We start from the raw sequence: 6,215 nt of genomic DNA on the forward strand, positions 1-6,215 counted from the left end.
CAAAAAAAAAAAAAAAAAAAAAAAGAGGCATTTATTAGACAGCTCTCTGCATGTCGTGCCTAATAAGTGCTATGCAATGTAGGTTTCTAAAGCTGCTTAGAACATGTCCGAAGTGAGGCCCCCAAATCAAATCTAGCTCTTAAAAGTGTCACGTCTAATACTTAGCTAGAAAGTAGAGTTTATACCTTGGCTTCAGGTATTTAAGGGCTGTGGAGGTCTTACAGAAGTCGCTTCACCTCTCTGAGCTTCAGTCTTCTGTGCAAAATGAAGACAGTGGTGATGATACTAATAACAACAAACACAATAATAATAGCCTGCACATATAGCAGTCACTATCTGCCAGGCACTGTTCTGAGCAATTCACATGTATAGCTCACTAATACTCAGAAGAACCCTTTGAGGAAGATACTGGTATCATGTTCCCTCCTCACAGTGGCCTCGGATCTCAGGCCATTTTAACCTTGTTTCCTGTAAATACATGGGATTGATCTCAAGTAGTGCCAGTTAAGGGAATAGGCCTTAACATTTAAGACAGAAAATAACACCAGGACCCTATATCAGAGTGCCTGTCTGTGGTATAATTAAAAGACATAGTTTTGTTTTGGGCCGCGGCGGGAGCTGGAGTCACCGCCACTCGAGTGCGCAGGCGCTTGGCGGTTACCGGTCTCACGGTGGAGCGGAAAGCGCTTGCGCTGCAGGCCCGAAAGAAAAGGACCAAGGCCGGCCGGGTGCGGTGGCTCAAGCCTGTAATGAGTAATGTGTTGTGCTATGACATAATGCACAGCTGTGACATCACAAGGTTATAGGAATTTTTCAGCTCCATTATAACCTTTAGGACCACTGCCATATATACGGTCTGTCGTTGACTGAAATGTCATCATCTGGCGCATGACTGTACTTTAATAAGCCATAAGAAAATCTTTTATCGGGCACGGTGGCTCAAGCCTGTAATCCCAGCACTTTGGGAGGCCGAGACGGGAGGATCACGAGGTAAGGAGATCGAGACCATCCTGGCTAATAGGGTGAAACCCCGTCTCTACTAAAAAAAAAAATACAAAAAACTAGCCGGGCGAGGTGGCGGGCGCCTGTAGTCCCAGCTACTCGGGAGGCTGAGGCAGGAGAATGGCGTAAACCCGGGAGGCGGAGCTTGCAGTGAGCTGAGATCCGGCCACTGCACTCCAGCCTGGGCGACAGAGCAAGACTCCGTCTCAAAAAAAAAAGAAAGAAAGAAAGAAAGAAAAGGACCAAGGCCAAGAAGGACAAAGCCCAAAGGAAAATGGGCATTTCTGTATCATTTCTTAGATCTGAAACTCAGCACCGAGGCTCTGCTCCCCACTCTGAGAGTGATCTACCAGAGCAGGAAGAGGAGATTCTGGGATCCGATGATGATGAGCAGGAAGATCCTAATGATTATTGTAAAGGAGGTTATCATCCTGTGAAAATTGGAGATCTGTTCAATGGGAGATATCATGTGATCCGAAAGTTAGGCTGGGGACACTTTTCAACAGTATGGTTATCATGGGATATTCAGGGGAAGAAATTTGTGGCAGTGAAAGTAGTTAAAAGTGCTGAACTTTACACCGAAACAGCACTAGATGAAATCCGGTTGCTGAAGTCAGTTCCCAATTCAGACCCTAATGATCCAAACAGAGAGATGGTTGTTCAACTACTAGATGACTTTAAAATATCAGGAGTTAATGGAACACATATCTGCATGGTATTTGAAGTTTTGGGGCATCATCTGCTCAAGTGGATCATCAAGTCCAATTATCAGGGGCTTCCACTGCCTTGTGTCAAAAAAATTATTCAGCAAGTGTTACAGGGTCTTGATTACTTACATACCAAGTGCCGTATCATCCACACTGACATTAAACCAGAGAACATCTTATTGTCAGTGAATGAGCAGTACATTCGGAGGCTGGCTGCAGAAGCAACAGAATGGCAGCGATCTGGAGCTCCTCCGCCTTCCGGATCTGCAGTCAGTACTGCTCCCCAACCTAAACCAGCTGACAAAATGTCAAAGAATAAGAAGAAGAAATTGAAGAAGAAGCAGAAGCGCCAGGCAGAATTACTAGAGAAGCGAATGCAGGAAATTGAGGAAATGGAGAAAGAGTTGGGCACTGCGCAAAAAAGACCAAAGAAGCAAGAAGAATCAGAGAGTCCTGTTGAAAGACCCTTGAAAGAGAACCCACCTAATAAAATGACCCAAGAAAAACTTGAAGAGTCAAGTACCATTGGCCAGGATCAAACACTTATGGAACGTGATACAGAGGGTGGTGCAGCAGAAATTAATTGCAATGGAGTGATGAAAGTCATTAATTATACTCAGAACAGTAATAGTGAAACATTGAGACATAAAGAGGATCTACATAATGCTAATGACTGTGATGTTCAAAATTTGAATCAGGAATCTAGTTTCCTAAGCTCCCAAAATGGAGACAGCAGCACATCTCAAGAAACAGACTCTTGTACACCTATAAAATCTGAGGTGTCAGACACCACGGTGTGCCAGACTTCCTCAACTATAGATCAGTCATTCAGTGAACAACACATTAGCCAACTTCAAGAAAGCATTCGGGCAGAGATACCCTGTGAAGATGAACAAGAGCAAGAACATAATGGACCACTGGACAACAAAGGAAAATCCACGGCTGGAAATTTTCTTGTTAATCCCCTTGAGCCAAAAAATGCAGAAAAGCTCAAGGTGAAGATTGCTGATCTTGGAAATGCTTGTTGGGTGCACAAACATTTCACTGAAGATATTTAAACGAGGCAGTATCGTTCCTTGGAAGTTCTGATAGGATCTGGCTATAATACCCCTGCTGACATTTGGAGCACAGCATGCATGGCCTTTGAACTGGCCACAGGTGACTGTTTGTTTGAACCTCATCCAGGGGAAGAGTACAGTCGAGATGAAGATCACATTGCATTGATCATAGAACTTCTGGGGAAGGTGCCTCGCAAGCTCACTGTGGCAGGAAAATACTCCCAGGAATTTTTCACCAAAAAAGGTGACTTTAAACATACCACGAAGCGGAAACCTTGGGGCCTTTTTGAGGTTCTAGTGGAGAAGTATGAGTGGTCTCAGGAAGAGGCAGCTGGCTTCACAGATTTCTTACTGCCCATGTTGGAGCTGATCCCCGAGAAGAGAGCCACTGCTGCCGAGTGTCTTCGGCACCCTTGGCTTAACTCCTAAGCCCCTGCCCACCACCACAGCAGAGATCACACAGTGACCCTCCGCCCTTCCCCTCCAAGCATTTTCCTCTTCCCTTTTCAGGGTGAAGCTCTTCCTTCAAGAGTCTCTAGATCTTGTTTTTTTTTTTTTTTTTTTAATCCAACATGTTCATTTGGGCTTGCTTACTTGACCCTGTGGAGATCCCCACAGCCATTGGGCATCCTAGGTGAATTTGGCCTTGGTTGGGCTCTGCCAAAGACTAGTGGACTAAAATGTGAAACAGCCTCTTGCCCTGTACCTTTCCTTCCCATTAGGACATCTTTAAATTATAAGCATCCTTTTTGAAAAGAGCTATGAAGGTGTATGAGCCCATCCTTTTATTCATTCACTCTAAGAGTCAAACTTTTCTAGTGCATATCCTATTGCCAGCATAAGGATGAGGAGGGGAAAGGGTGTTAATTCTATGTACAGCAGAGACATTAAACTTGCTGTGTCCAGGTTGCATCATCTTCCTGGACTGTTAAAAAATAAAATACATATATATATGTATTTTCAATATATATATATTTTGATCTTTGTCCCCAATTCCCGGCCCAGATCTCCTAAAACCTTTGGAATTTCCTGGGTGATAGGTGTGTCTTTTTTTACTCATAAACAGCCCCTTTCTACCACACTTTAGTTTATGCTAATGAGGACTCATGTTGGGGTTGTTAGAGAGCTTAGAATGGGAGATGGTTTCCAGAACCATCAAGCACTACCAAGCACATAATTAGGTGGGAACTTCCAGCCCACTTCTCCACCTGTGGGGAAGGGAAGGTGCTGAGATTGAATTCAATCAGAGAGACCAGTGATTTAATCAACCAGGCCTACATAGTGAAATATTGATAAAAGCTGTTGAACAATGAGATGCAGGGAACAGACCAATGTGTTGACAGGGTGGTACCATCAGCACAGACATACCACCACCACCATCACCACCCTCCATAACTCACCCTATACATCTCTTCCACTTGTCTGCTCTTGAGTTGTACCCTTTAGATTATAACTGTAATTATACGTATAGTGCTTTCCTGAGTTGTGTGAATCATCCTAGTGAATTATAGAACCTGAGGGGGGTGGTCGTGGGAACACTGAAATTTGTGATGAGTCAGGCAAAAGTGTAGGTAGCCTGGGGCCCCATTTGCAGCTAGTGTGGAGAGTAAGGGATGGAGCATGGGACTGAGTCCTTAACTTGTGGGGTCTGTATTAACTCCAGGTAGTTAGCGTCAGAATTGCACTGAATTGTCAGACACCCAATTGGTGTCAGAGAGTTAGAGAATTGGTTGTTGTTAAAAAATAAAATAAAATTGGTTGTTGAAAACAAACAAAAAATAATGGCTAATTAATTGGCTAAATGAAGCTCAGAGGCAGAGATGGGTAGCTCTAACTAGGAATTTGGCCTATAACTTGTGGGGTAATCTGTATTTCTGGTAATCAGAAAAAAGAAACATAGAAAATTCCTACTGATGATATAATATAGGAGTTTCCCCCAATCATTTAGCCTTTTTAAATTTTTTCTTATGCTTTTCTTTATGGTATTTTTGTTTGTTTTTGAGATGGAGTCCAGCTCTGTCTCCCAGGCTGGAGTGCATTAGTGCGATCTCAGCTTATTGCAACCTCCGCCCCTCAGGTTCAAGCGATTCTCCTGCCTCAGCCTCCTGAATAGCTGGGATTACAGGTGTGAGCCACCAAGCCCGGCTAATTTTTGTAATTTTAATAGAGAATGGGTTTTACCATGTTGGTCAGGCTCATCTTGAACTCTTGACCTCAGGTGATCCATCCGCTATGGCCTCCCAACATGCTGAGATTACAGCATGAGCCACTGCACCTGGCTTTGACCTTATTTGGAATGAGAAAACATACAGATGCTCCTCTGTGGGTTTGCATCCCAATAAACCCATTGTAAATTAAAAATATCATTAAGTCAAAAATATGTGTAATACACCTAATCCATGTAACATCATAGCTTAGCCTAGCCTACCTTAAACCTGCTCAGAACACACACTAGCCCACAGTCGGGCAAAATCATCTAACACAAAACCTATTTTATAATGAAGTGTTGAATAACTCATGTAATTGATTTAATACAGTACTGAAAGTGAAAAACAGAATGGTTGCATGGGTACTCAAAGAACGGTTTCCACTGAATGCATGCTGCTTTCCTTCCATTTGTAAAGTCAAAAAATGTTAAGTCAAACCATTCTAAGTCAGGTACCATCTGTACAGTTTACTACAAAAGCCACATTTGAAATTTTCTATGAGGAATCTGCATCTTTTGAAAAAGCTTATTTGAAGACCCTTTTCTCAAGAGAAAAACATATTTATTTGGGAGTCATTATGAAAGGCTTTCTATAAACCTTAAAATCTATTATTCATTTTTAAAGTGTTCCGTTTACTGACGTATTGTCCTATAATCCTCTGTAATACTTAGCACTGTAAATGCCTAGTGAAGGATGAGGAATATTTGGCCTTAAGTCATTATTCTGTAATCTAAAATACTTTGGCAAAACTGGGAAACAAATTAAGGAGGGGAGAAAAGAAGAAAAGGATAGAAGAAAGGAGAGAAGGAGGAAGGGAATGAAGGAGAGGAAGGAGAAAGTCGTCCTTCCGCCTACTCTGACCCACATAGTAACAGCGCTCCCGCATTGATTTGCAGTCATTCTTTGCCAGGTATTATGATCTAATGAAACATCATCCTCTATTTTGATCTGTTGGTACTGCAGCACCCACAATTTATTAGGTGCCTGCTTGCATCTCAAAACACAACAAGGCTTTGAAGGATGATTGGCCTTCCCTGATCAAAGCAAATTTCGTTAGGTTAAATAGCTTGACTTATAGCTGGCCTATAAAACAGAATTGGAAAAAATTTTAATGTCTGTATAAAAATACCTGCCAAAGGCTTCAATAATGTTTATTTTTCTTCAAAGACACAACGAGGACTGGGTAGCTAAATAATTTCTTGTCTAACTGAAAAACCTGGTGCTCAGAAACCATTCAGAAA

The 6,215-nt window shown here is 42.4% G+C and overlaps 1 pseudogene across 1 annotated transcript; it reads left to right on the top strand.

Annotated features, from left to right (window-relative positions):
- The first annotated feature begins 1,237 nt into the window (after window positions 1-1,237).
- Window positions 1,238-3,321, top strand: LOC111553411 (annotated as a pseudogene). Its single transcript, XR_002734943.2, has one exon. The product of XR_002734943.2 is annotated as an SRSF protein kinase 1 pseudogene (transcript).
- The last annotated feature ends 2,894 nt before the right edge of the window (window positions 3,322-6,215 follow it).

This window comes from Piliocolobus tephrosceles, chromosome 8 (assembly GCF_002776525.5).
Source record: "Piliocolobus tephrosceles isolate RC106 chromosome 8, ASM277652v3, whole genome shotgun sequence".
Taxonomy (NCBI): Eukaryota; Metazoa; Chordata; class Mammalia; order Primates; family Cercopithecidae; genus Piliocolobus; species Piliocolobus tephrosceles.